At 44.4% G+C, this 12,684-nt stretch overlaps 1 protein-coding gene across 1 annotated transcript in view; it reads left to right on the top strand.

Annotated features, from left to right (window-relative positions):
• Positions 1-12,684, top strand: part of ptpdc1a (protein tyrosine phosphatase domain containing 1a) — a 293,396-nt gene that overhangs the window by 97,084 nt on the left and 183,628 nt on the right. The gene's annotated exons all lie outside the window — the stretch shown is intronic.

Consider the following 12,684-nt stretch of genomic DNA (forward strand, 5'->3'; position numbering starts at 1 on the left):
ACGTGATTTCTCTTCCTTCTCTCTCAATCCCCTCGCTCTCTCTCCCCGCCCTGCAAGGGAACTCCCCGCGCCTCCAACAGCCTATCGCGGCCGCCCTTGCTCTACATTAACTGAAAAACATCCCGCCCGTCACCGCAGGAGCCCGAACCCCAGCCAATACTGCGCCGATCCCCGCTTCCAATCTAACGCCTCCCAGCTTTTATTAAGCGACCTAAATATACCAAAAAAGTTGGACGCGCGAGAAAACAAAAACGAAGACCAATAAACACCGTTCGATAATTGCAATAGGTTTCATGTGCTTAAATTCCTGTTTGGCGCAGTTTATTGAAAGCCATCACATAATAAAGGTATTTATTTGTTCTGCGGCCGCGTTCTCATCGTGTGCAGGATTCACAAACGCACGGCTCTCGTTTATTGACTTCGCTCTGCATCGTTAACGCTTCTAGCATGTCCAATGGGGAAGTATGCAACAATAAACAATGTTAGGATGTGTGTGTTTTAAAATATATATTATCCCCCAAATTGAGCCTCTAATGTCACGTGGTCCCCCTTAAAATGGGCCGTTTTCGGATGATGAAAATGGAGGTTTGCAATTGAACACAACACTATTCACTCGCCTCCACATTACTACTGGAACTCTGCAATCCCCCCAGCAATAGTCACGGCGACAGGCACGCTCAGGGCTCATTTCTCCCCTTGTCTAACCATTGTGAGATTAAGTCCCGACCCTGTTCCAAAGTAGTGATCTGCTCGGTTTTGAGACTGGTTTAAATAAACCTGAAAACAGACATGGAGTGAGAAATATATATTTCCGAAAGGAGACGCTGATTTTCTCCTGATTAACAACGCAATGAAGCAATTGACAACCATTCAATGGATTCGAAGTGCAAAGTTGGAACCGCAGACAAAGTCGTCTGAAACATTCATTGTGCAAAGTAGTAGAAACAAACATTGTCTCTTCCACTGCCTCGGTCCGCGTAAAGCTGCCTCTTGGATCAGACACATTATGTCCGCTTACAAATGGACATTTATCCCCTCCCCCCACCAAATACAGTCAAACAATATTTCTGTACGTTACGCCGGGCTCGGATTTAGTTCCTGGCAATTACAGCCCGTGACAGTTTTAAACAATGCGAATGAGTTCAATCATTTGCAGTCCCATCGGATATTTTGCTTCACTTTTGTCCATTTTCTGAATGACTGCTCGTAAGTTGCGCCTTGCGTGGTGAAGCAAACGTAACCATTCAGGGCGAAATAATTTCATATCGTATTTTTAAATGTCGAGTTGGGGTCCGCTTTGTTGTACAGGGGTGTGGATTATTGACAATTAGCATTTACGCCGACCGTTTTCTCCCAACTGACTGACAAGCCAAATTATAAGGCCATGTCGTAATCGTAGAGTTGTAAATAGGGGATGGATACAAAAATGCTGGAGTAACTCAGCGGGCCAGGCAGCATCTCTGGAGAGAAGGAATGGGTGACGTTTCGGGTCGAAGCCCGAATAGGGTAGAATAGGGGTTTTACAGCAAGCAAACTTGACTGGGTGTGGGCGATATTGTGCTGCCTATCAGGGTAGCTCCTACCTGTAAGACGTCCTACAATTAAATAACATTAAATTATTTTCACAGTTCAGTACATATTCCAACAATTGAAAGCCCGCCTGGGTATATGGTTGGGACTTTGCTGCTGCTAGATTTATTTCCGCGGATGAGGATGAGATTAAATCTCTTAAGTCGTCAGAAATTGCGTTATTAAATTTCTGTGCATATTCTTAAATATTTGTTTTACTTTTCCAAGATGTTTATTCTAATTGCAGATTGCTCTCTTTTTTCCCCTCGAATTGAAAACGATGGAGTACTGCTAACTACGAATGAGCCTGACAGTCACTAAACCTCATGATATGAGCTCTTTCCTGCACCTCAGCTTGAACGTGCAACGGGGAACATGTCCAAATATGTCCCTTTCTGCACCAGTTATTGGAGAAGACAGATTATGTTTTAGAATTCCAAGCAGGCTTTACAAGAAAAGACACATTTTAGCTTGAGTCCGCCGCTTAAGACAGATAAACAGAATCCATAATTGTTGTTTAAATTATTATTAATGGGATATTGCAATGTCACGGTAATTCTAATGGCGTAAGAGCTAGACGTTAAATGGAGAGCACTAATTCGCGTAATAAAACGTCTTCCCCGCTAAACGTGATGTTTTTGTCTGGCTGCTGGTGTATCTTACGCTTTCACCATTTTAAAATCACAGTTATAAGTCCTCACATGTTACCTAGGATGTCATGTAAATGTCAGAATAATAGATCATGCCCTAACGTAATTAGGGCACCAGACACGAAGACAAGTTTTGATTAGTTTTCTGTTACCTTTTCTTTGATTAAAGTTTATACCTTTATTCCCGCCATTCAACACGTTAAATTTTTAGTATCTTCAAACATTAAAACTTCTACATGTCGCCAGAGCCTGAAAGTTTTTTCATTGCTCAGGAGAGTTGCCTATTAAATGATCGCAATCCCTCATTTTGTTTGGGGGATCGGCCCAGTTTTCCATTCTACATCAAATGCATGCGGTTCGTCCCAATATTGTAAGTTTATTTTTGCCGTCCGAGTAATAAAACCTTATCTCTCGGACCCGCTAAGAAAGCTGAGTTAAAATATGTGGAAAGACTCACTTGGAAACCCTTTGGTATTTGGTAAACTTCATAATGAGTAAAGTAAAAACAAGGCAAAAGATCGATCCCATTTTATAGTGGCGAACAATGAAGAGGGACAGGCAGCATCTCTGGAGAGAAGGAATGGGTGACGTTTCGGGTCGTAATCCTTCGTCGGGCTGGAGAAGGGTCTGAAGAAGGGTCTCGACCCGAAACGCCACCCATTCCTTCTCTCCAGAGATGCTGCCTGTCCTGCTGAGTTACACCAGCGTTTTGTGTCTATCTTAAGATAAAGAGTCATGAGTAAACATCGGTAAAGAAATTCACGTTTTAATCCCCGACCTCATTAACATTGACGGCTTTACAATTTTTTGGCCTTAAAGCTCATTTTCCTCTGTAAGTCGTACTTCTTTCAAAGAACCGGCAAATTAGGCGCGGACTGCTGTTATAGTCTGCGTGGAATAAAGTTGTGCTTTATTCCACTGGCGCGTTTAAGATTTCTTTTTCTTTTTCAACCTGATCCTTCATCGATTGGCATTGTTCACCTGCAGTTAACAATTTGTTTCGAAGTTGCATTTGGGGGGAAAAAAGATAGCTCGTGGCAAGTCATTCCCCACGAGCAAAGTAAAGGTGCCTTAACAGGCAGAGGAAGGTTTGACGGTTGCTATATATTAGGGAAATATGGAAAGTAAATCGAAGGGAGACACAAAATGCTGGAGTAACTCAGCGGGTCAGGCAGCATCTCTGGAGAGAAGGAATGGGTGACGCTTCGGGTCGAGACCCTTCTTCAGACTGACAGGAAGGATTGTGTGTGAGGAAATATATGTCTGATCGATGATTGCATTCGTAAAAAAAACTTCACAATGTATTGCTTCTCAAGTTTCGACAAGTAAAATACAATTAAACATCAAAATACTGATTAGCCCCTCTAAAGAAATCTTTAATGTTGTTGCTTGTGCGTTTTTGTTTCTATTGTAGCGATTAAGACGATTTTTGTTCCCCCGATGAATCGGCTGAAGCTTACAAAATCGTGGACAGCCATTTGAGGGCAGCCATTCCCTCCCTCCACGTGAACTGTTTGCTACTCACCCCCAACGCGATGGAGCGCTACATTCTACACACTTGCAACACTATAGTCTGCATTTGTTTATTGTAGGAAGGAACTGCAGATGCTGGTTTAAACCGAAGATAGACACAAAATGCTGGAGTAACTCAGCGGGACAGAGAGCATCTCCGGAAAAAAGGAATAGGTGTCTGAAGAAGGGTCTCGACCCGTAACGTCACCTGTTCCTTGTCTGTCCTGCTGAGTTACTCCAGCACTTTGTGCCTATCTCCTGTTTATTGTAGCACTATATGCCGCATTGTTTATATTCTCTCATTTGCATTTCCTGATGGTAATGGTATCCTTTACTTCGGTGCCACGCAAAACAACGATTGCCAGTAATAAACTAATTACATCGTGCCATGAGATATATTGTTCCTTGATTGGTGTGGAGCGTTGAATACTAAAAGAAAATAATTAACTTATCATATTATGCATTATTCCCATATCCCATGTCAATGTTCTCAACACATGGTAAACTCAAGCATTGTGTATTATTTCGGCTAAGGTTGTTTACGATCTTATGTTCAATTTAAACTACTCCTACACAAGCCTCATTCGTTAAAATCTTGTCATTGTGCGCCCGCTGTCTCATAATGCAATTCTAAAACGGTCCACAAATCCAAGCCTTTGGGGTGGACAGATACTTGGTGAATCGCTGGAATTTGCAGCCAATGCTAACAGCTACATTTTAGAAATATCACAAAAGTCGGGAAAGATGCATTTTCTAGATCAAGTTATGTATGAATAACTTATCAAAAGCAAATTAGAAGTGTCGGCCTTGGTATTTTTAATTTCTATATAAAAAAGTAATGGAAGATAATGTTAAAATTATTACGTGCGCCTAATTATTGTGTTATTTATAATGTAGATGTACAACATCCCGCCATAATTCAATATTTTACTGCTTGATTGTTTTTTTTTAAATTTCTACAACATAGGTATTTTTGTTGACTTTCACCGACTGTTTCAAAGGAAGGTTTTTGATTAAAGCAATTCGGCACCTGCGATATGCCAGATTTGGACGCCTTCCGTTCCATCCAATCGGCTAATTTCTTCACAAGGCATGACCAAGTTCAAAAGAAATTGCTAGAAGCTGGTGCACCAGAAGATCATCAAGCAAGCCGTGCGGGTAACTAAGCAAAGAATGTTGGGCTATTGTCTTCGGTTCCGTTCCTGTGAAGCGCGCTGGAATGTTTTAATGCATTATATGCGCTATAGAAAATGTAAGTTGATGCGGTTGTCGATAATAACATATTAGGTATATGATTATGGAAACTGGGAGCGTTCGAAGCCGGTTAAAGATGCAAACCCTTTTGTTTGGTATAGCCAATTCTGCCTTAGTTTTCACAAAAGCAATGCAAACCTCCAGTTTGTATTTTTGCATTGTTTACCTGTACGAGTAACTGTTGGCCTCCGCTATTATCTAGACGCGTTCGTTATTTGAAATTGATTCTGAGTTACTATCCTGGCATTGAGAAAAACAATTGAGAAGGTCGCGTGAATTTTACTTAGGATAAGAGCTTGAATCTTTGTGGAATCGTGCAGACGGCGATTTTACACACCGTTTGTTTAAGTACAGGATTCTGCTTCAAAGCTCTGTGGACAAATTACAAATAATATACTCCAACAAGAAGACATTTAATACCACGATGGGTTCTATTTTATCATGCTCCATTTTATATTCCATTTTCATATTCCGTTTAAAAATTCGCATTAAAGTTAGCAAAATCAGGGTATAGTTCGAAAAAAAATGTCTTGACATTTTTGTGTAGGACGGAACTGCAGATGCTGGTTTAAACCGAAGATAGTCACCAAAAAGCTGGAGTAACTTAGAGGGTCAGACAGCATCTCTGGAGAAAAGGAATAGGTGACGTTTCGGGTCGAGACACTTCTTCAGTCTGAAGCATTACTCCAGCTTTTTGTGTCTTTACGTTTTTGTCTGTATTTCGAGTTAGTAGCGGATGCTACTAATGCCAAAATTACTGTAAGACACGAAATTACCAGTCCTACAAAAGCAAACATGTGCAGTGCATTGGGATGACAATGTAGTAATTGGCTACAATATCGTGCTGGCACACTCTGTGTGGTGGGTCGTCAATGTATCCGTGGCCGCACCGGCATACCTGCACACATGTGTTTGCAATTGGAAATGACCCGCGCTGGGTAGTTCTACCGTATTGCAGCGAAAACCATGGCTCAGGGGCAACAGCATGGGCCAATTAGTCAATGTAACTTCCATTTTCGCATTCCAACGGCGCTTGATTTTCCGGAAGGTCGCTAAATATCTCCTAGTACTCCAGTACAATAAATAACGCAAGCATATCTGCAGTTTTTGAAAGAAATAGCGCGCAGACACTCCGACAATTATATTTCCCGAATAAATTTCACATCGACACACGGTTAAATCACGGCACGGAGAAGATCTATTTTTTCGGTACAGTTGTATCTCTATCCAGTCGCAACGTAAACTCCGCGATGGTTCCGCTCCATGCTTTACTGGAATGCAGAAACCGTACCAGTATATTGTTACCCCTTCAATTCCCCCCACCCCGCTCGATAGAAAGTGTGTGGGAAAGAACTGCAGAGGCTTGTTTAAAATCGAAGGCAGACACAAAATGCTGGAGTAACTCAGCGGGACAGGCAGCCCGAGAAGGGTCTCGACCCGAAACGTCACCCATTCCATCTCTCCTGAGATGCTGCCTGACCCGCTGAGTTACTCCAGCATTGTGTGTCTACCGCTCGATAGAAATGTACAACTAGCCCATGGATACTGATGGCGGGTAATGCATGCCACATGTATATAGGAAATGTATAAAGGCGGTGAAAGTCTCAACGGATAAGAATGACTTGATCTTTGGAAAGGTGTTCCTCCTCTGGTTCCCAGCTCCAGGGGTGTTTAGTTTAGTTTAGTTTAGTTTAGTTTGGAGATACAGCGCGGAAACAGGCCCTTCGGCCCACCGAGTCCGCACCGACCAGCGACCCCCGCCACTAACGCTATCCTACACACACTAGGCTCGATTTACAATCATACCAAAACGATTAGCTTAATATGTACGTATTTGGATTGTGGGAAGAAACCGCAAGAATTTCTCCAGCAGTTTGAGTTTTACTCCAGAATATACAATTACTGTTAGAAATGGTTTTGAACGACAAGGCCAATATATTACATTGTCAACCAATTTCATAGCAAGGAATTGGAATCCCAATTTGACATTTTCTCTTGGTTCTGTATTAACAACGTATCAATTCTTGTACGTTTATTGGAGCCAGTAAATATAAAGACCGTATTGCGACCTTTTTTGTACAAGCGTATCCTTGCTCTTCGTGATCTTCAGCGTTTCAATGAGAATTCGGTATTCTCTTCCTCCCAAGGCAGCCCCACCGGATCATAGACCGGTCGTACACTGCAATTCCTTGGGGTTTGAGGGTAGCTTCTGGGACCCAAAGTAGGACCCGCAACTTCCCCTGCCTCCAGGGGGGCAAAAGGTGCTTCCGCTTTACCTGCGTGGGCCTCGCCGATGGGCTCTGCTTGCATTCCCACTACTACCCTGAATGTTCCTTTGCATTTTGAGCGGTCTTGGGGCAAGGGCAAATTCGATAGGAATACTAATTTTCTTTTCAAGGATCGTTTAAGAACATCTTTCCATCATGCCCTTTGTCCATTCAGTAAACATTCATTGTCCATTCATTGCAGAGCTCAGAGTAGGGTGTAGGAAGGAACTGCAGATGTAATTTATATCGAACATAGACACAACATGCTGGAGCAACTCAGCTGGTCAGGCAGCATCTTTGGATGAAAAATAATAGGTGGCGTTTCCGTCTGAAGAAAGGTTCCGACCCGAAACCTATTATTTTTCTCCAGAGATGCTGCCTGACCCGCTGAGTTACTCCAGCATTTTATGTTCATCATTAGAACAGTATGTATTGGTAATTAGATTCAATGGTTCAATGGGTCAAAGATGTTGGGCAAATGAACCCTCTGACCATTGCATCCGGACATTACGACTGTGGTTAGAACAATGTCGTGGGCTGGAGGGACTAGTGTAGTCGGGACATGTCGGCCGGTGTGGCTTATCCCGAGAGCGGACACGTAGAAACATAGAAAATAGGTGCAGGTGGAGGCCATTCGGCCCTTCGAGGCAGCACCGCCATTCATTGTGATCATGGCTCATCGTCCCCAATCAATAACCCGTGCCTGGCTTGTCCCCATATCCCTCGATTCCACTAGCCCCTAGAGCTCTATCCACAGTTTAAGAATAAGGGGTAGGCCATTTAGAACTGAGATGCGGAAAAGCTTTTTCAGTCAGAGAGTTGTGAATCTGTGGAATTCTCTGCCTCAGAAGGCAGTGGAGGCCAATTATCGGAATGCATTCAAGAGGGAGCTGGATAGAGCTCTTAAGGATAGCGGAGTCAGGGGGTATGGGGAGAAGGCAGGAACGGGGTACTGATTGAGAATGATCAGCCATGATCACATTGAATGGCGGTGCTGGCTCGAAGGGCCGAATGGCCTCCTCCTGCACCTATTGTCTATTGTCTAACTCTCTCTTAAATCCATCCAGTGATTTGGCCTCCACTGCCCTCTGTGGCAGAGAATTCCACAAATTCACAACTCTCTGGGTGAAAAAGTTTTTTCTCACATCGGTTTTAAATGGCGTCCCCTTTATTCTAAGACTGTGGCCCCTGGTTCTGGACTCGCCCAACATTGGAAACATTTTTCCTGCATCCAGCTTGTCCAGTCCTTTTATAATTTTATATGTTTCTATAAGATCCCCTCTCATCCTTCTAAACTCCAGTGAATACAAGCCCAGTCTTTCCAATCTTTCCTCATATGACAGTCTCGCCATCCCAGGGATTAACCTCGTGAACCTACGCTGCACTGCCTCAATTACAAGGATGTCCTTCCTCAAGTTAGGAGACCAAAACTGTACACAATATTCCAGATGTGGACACTAACCATGATTTGCTTATAGCGCTTGTGGATTTTTAATTTATTTCGGAGATACAGCATGAACATGGGCCAACGTTCACACTAGTTCAAGGTTATCCCACTTTCTCATCCTCTCCCCACACATTAGCGACAATTTTCAGAGGCAAATTAACCTACAAACAAGCACGTCTTTGCGACGTGGGAGTAAACTGGAGCACCCGGAGGAAACCCACGCGATCACATGGAGAACGCGCACAGATACAGATAGCACACCAGGTCAGGATCGAACCCGGATCTCTGGCGCTGTGAGGCGTCAGCTCTACACGCGGCGCCACTCGGTCTTAGTTTTGTCGAGAGCACGTTGTCATTGTAACTACCTCGTCAGTGCCTAGCAGTTAGTCCATGCCTCCATAGTATAAGAATAACCACTGCCTGGTCGAATGAGATGTTGGTCCTCAAATAGTATCCTTCAGATAGCCAAAGGCTGGTGCAATCACAGTGAAGGTAATAGTGAATGTTAGCTTCTACGTAAGGCTTCATTGAGGGATGGCTCTCGAGAGATTGGGACAGGTCCACCTTTTCCAGAATCGTGTCGTGGACATTCATTGTGCAATATAGTACGCGGTGCTAGACTGGGAGAGGATCTTTGCATCGCAGATGTAACATATAAGAAGAAGCAGCGTAAGACTCATCCACGCGTATGTTTTGGTGAATGTTGCCACATTGACCTGAAACTGCTCCTCCAAATGTGCACAAATACACGCGTTGCCCGCAGACCGCAGCTTCATGGCGGAGGTTGGGGTGAGTGGTTTCTGGAGTGGAGATAATGTAGGCTCCATTTACCATTTGTATTGTGCAATATCTGTGTTCCAGCAGAACGCTTGTTCGAGGTGAGTTGTTGCCAGAGCAATTGAGAGTGATGACACAGCCTTGTTTGGCATTGAACAACGGCGCCGCTGGTAGAGATGAAGCCTCACACAAAAGGTGGTGGGTGTAAGAACCGAGCGGCCAGAGGAGGTAGATGTGGCAGGGACTATCCCAACATTTAAGAAACAATTAGACAGGTACATGGATAGGACAGGTTTACAGGGATATGGACCAAACGCAGGCATGTGGGACTAGTGTAGCTGGGACATGTTGGCCGGTGTGGGCAAGTTGGGCCGAAGGGCCTGTTTCCACGCTGTATCGCTCTATGACTATCGCAGCCACTTTCAATACTGGCCTCTGGTGCTGCCTTTGTGGAGTTTACATGTTTTCCACCTGACTGCGTAGATTTACGAGTACTCCAGTCTTCCCCCGCATCACAAAAGCGCGCGGGTTACTTGATTACTTGCTCATTGTAAAGCGCCCTGAGTGTGTGGGATCAGGGGGAATCGCTACGAATTTGGAGAGGATAACATGGGATTAGTTTAGGGTGGCACACTAGTGCAACTGGTAGAGCTGCCACCTCATAATGTCAGATGAGAAAATGGGATAACATAGAAGTCATGTGGACAGGTGGTCAGACTGGATTCAGTGGGCCAAGTGTCTGTTTCCGCGCTGTGTCTCTAAACTAAACTAAGTTAAACGGGTGCTTTATGGACTCCACGGATTTGGCTTGTGTATATACTGAATATATACGTGTAAGAAAATAACTGCAGATGCTGATACAAATCGAAGGTATTTATTCACAAAATGCTGGAGTAACTCAGCAGGTGAGGCAGCACCTCAGGAGAGAAGGAATGGGTGACGTTTCGGGTCGAGACCGAAGGGTCAGTCTGAAGAAGGGTCTCGGCCCGACACGTCACTCATTCCTTCTCCCCTAAGATGCTGCCTGACCCGCTGAGTTGCTCCAGCATTTTGTGTCTACCATGGGAAATGAGGTTGTGAATTTACGACGAGTGAAGAGTTCATCTCCACTAACTTTTAAAATGTGAGCAGTAATACCATCTGCTTTTGTTCAGTCAGCATATGTTATCCATATTTTTTTTATCTGACAGTGCAACAATGAGACTGGAGCAGTCGGCTGTCGTGGGATGGAAGTTGAGGGTGTTCGTGTTATGGGCAGAATCATGATTGAGAAGCATTTTGAAACCGGTCCATCCAATGGACACTGAGTACTTCTTTAGTTAAGAGCTACAGCGCGGAAACAGGCCCTTCAGCCCACCGAGTCCGCGCTGACCTTTGGAGTGTGGGAGGAAACCGAAGATCTCGGAGAAAACCCACGCGGTCACGGTGAGAACGTACAAACTCCGTACAGGCAGCACCTGTAGTCGGGATCGAACCCGGGTCTCCGGCGCTGCGAGCGCTGTCAGGCAGCAACTCTACCGCTGCGCCCTATGTCTGAACAATTTGCCTTTGATATTTGATCCTAAGCTGGGTGCTCAATGTTTGGAACAGTTTAAGAATAAGGGGTAGGCCATTTAGAACGGAGATGAGGAGGAACTTTTTCAGTCAGAGAGTGGTGAAGGTGTGGAATTCTCTGCCTCAGAAGGCAGTGGAGGCCAGTTCGTTGGATGCTTTCAAGAGAGAGCTGGATAGAGCTCTTAAGGATAGCGGAGTGAGGGGGTATGGGGAGAAGGCAGGAACGGGGTACTGATTGAGAGTGATCAGCCATGATCACATTGAATGGCGGTGCTGGCTCGAAGGGCCGAATGGCCTCCTCCTGCACCTATTGTCTATTGTCTAAAGATATGAACAAGTGAAGGAAAGGTTGGGTCTGGGTTAAAACGGTGGAAGTGCAGGAGAGTGGGAGGAATCACAGCGAGAGAGGGTGTTGCCGAGCTCTCACTGGATATCATATAGGTGCAATTGTCTATTGTCTATAACATTGGTGGTCTTGGGGCACTTCAGAACCCACCTTGTGATGCTGATCATGATATTGCTGGACCCCCTGTTCTTTTCCACGCACCATCTGTTCTTGTGGTCATGGTCTTCCTGTTGAGCTTCACCCTTCAGGTATCTGCGAAGCTGCAACTTCTCCATTGATGCTTGGTAGTTTCCAATACAAGGATGTTTTGTGCTGGTCGTCAATTAACCCTTGGATCCCCAGTCCATTCTCCTTTTAAACTTGTTACAGATTGAGAATGGAAGAGAAGTAGAGAGTGTCTTGACAGTGTTAATTGTGGTGGACGTCAGGGCTGTTTGGATGGATGGATGGACTGCTGCTCACGTCGCTTGGGGGAGGCCATGTCGTCTGCAAGCTGCTGCCGGTGCTTGTCTACGTTGTCAAAAGGCAAGGCAAAGCATGAAAACATTACTCAAATATAAAAGGATAGGCACAAAATTCTGGAGTAACAGCGGGACAGGTAGCATCTCTGGAGAGAAGGAACGGGTGACGTTTCGGGTTGAGACTCTTCTTCAGACTGAGATTCAGGGGAGAGGGAAACTATATAAAAGTCTGATCAGTCTGAAGAAGGGTCTCGACCCGAAACGTCACCCATTCCTTCTCTCCTGAGATGCTGCCTGACCTGCTGAGTTACTCCAGCATTTTGTGAATAAATACCTTCGATTTGAACCAGCATCTGCAGTTATTTTCCGACACATATAAAATTCTGATATAAATATCAGTGGATCAGATACAACATCAATCATTTCCTTGGGGCTATTATAATTTGTCGCGGATATTTAGAGTATATATTTTTTTCTGGTAGATCTGATCGGAGGAAGCAACGCAATATCATTGTAAACAGCAAAACGTTAACTCGTTCAGCACGATTTTTTTATACAGCATGGACACGAGAGTCTTTCTCACGTAAATCAATTGCGGCTACTAATAAAAGAGTGAACGTTTTTTTGTTCTGAATGGTATTTTTGTTCGGTTTTGAAATAATCTATTACAGTCGATTCGTTAATGTTATCGGAGATTTAATACGAAGTTAGCTGGTGGATTTAAAACGTGTAAGGAATTGTAAAAGGAACAGACACAAAATGTTCGTTCCATTTACAGCACCAGATCTCTCTCCCCCCCCCCCCAACCTCCACATCCACCCCCTCTCCAACCCCCCCTCCCCCCCCC

Source organism: Rhinoraja longicauda, chromosome 17 (assembly GCF_053455715.1).
Source record: "Rhinoraja longicauda isolate Sanriku21f chromosome 17, sRhiLon1.1, whole genome shotgun sequence".
Lineage (NCBI taxonomy): Eukaryota > Metazoa > Chordata > Chondrichthyes > Rajiformes > Arhynchobatidae > Rhinoraja > Rhinoraja longicauda.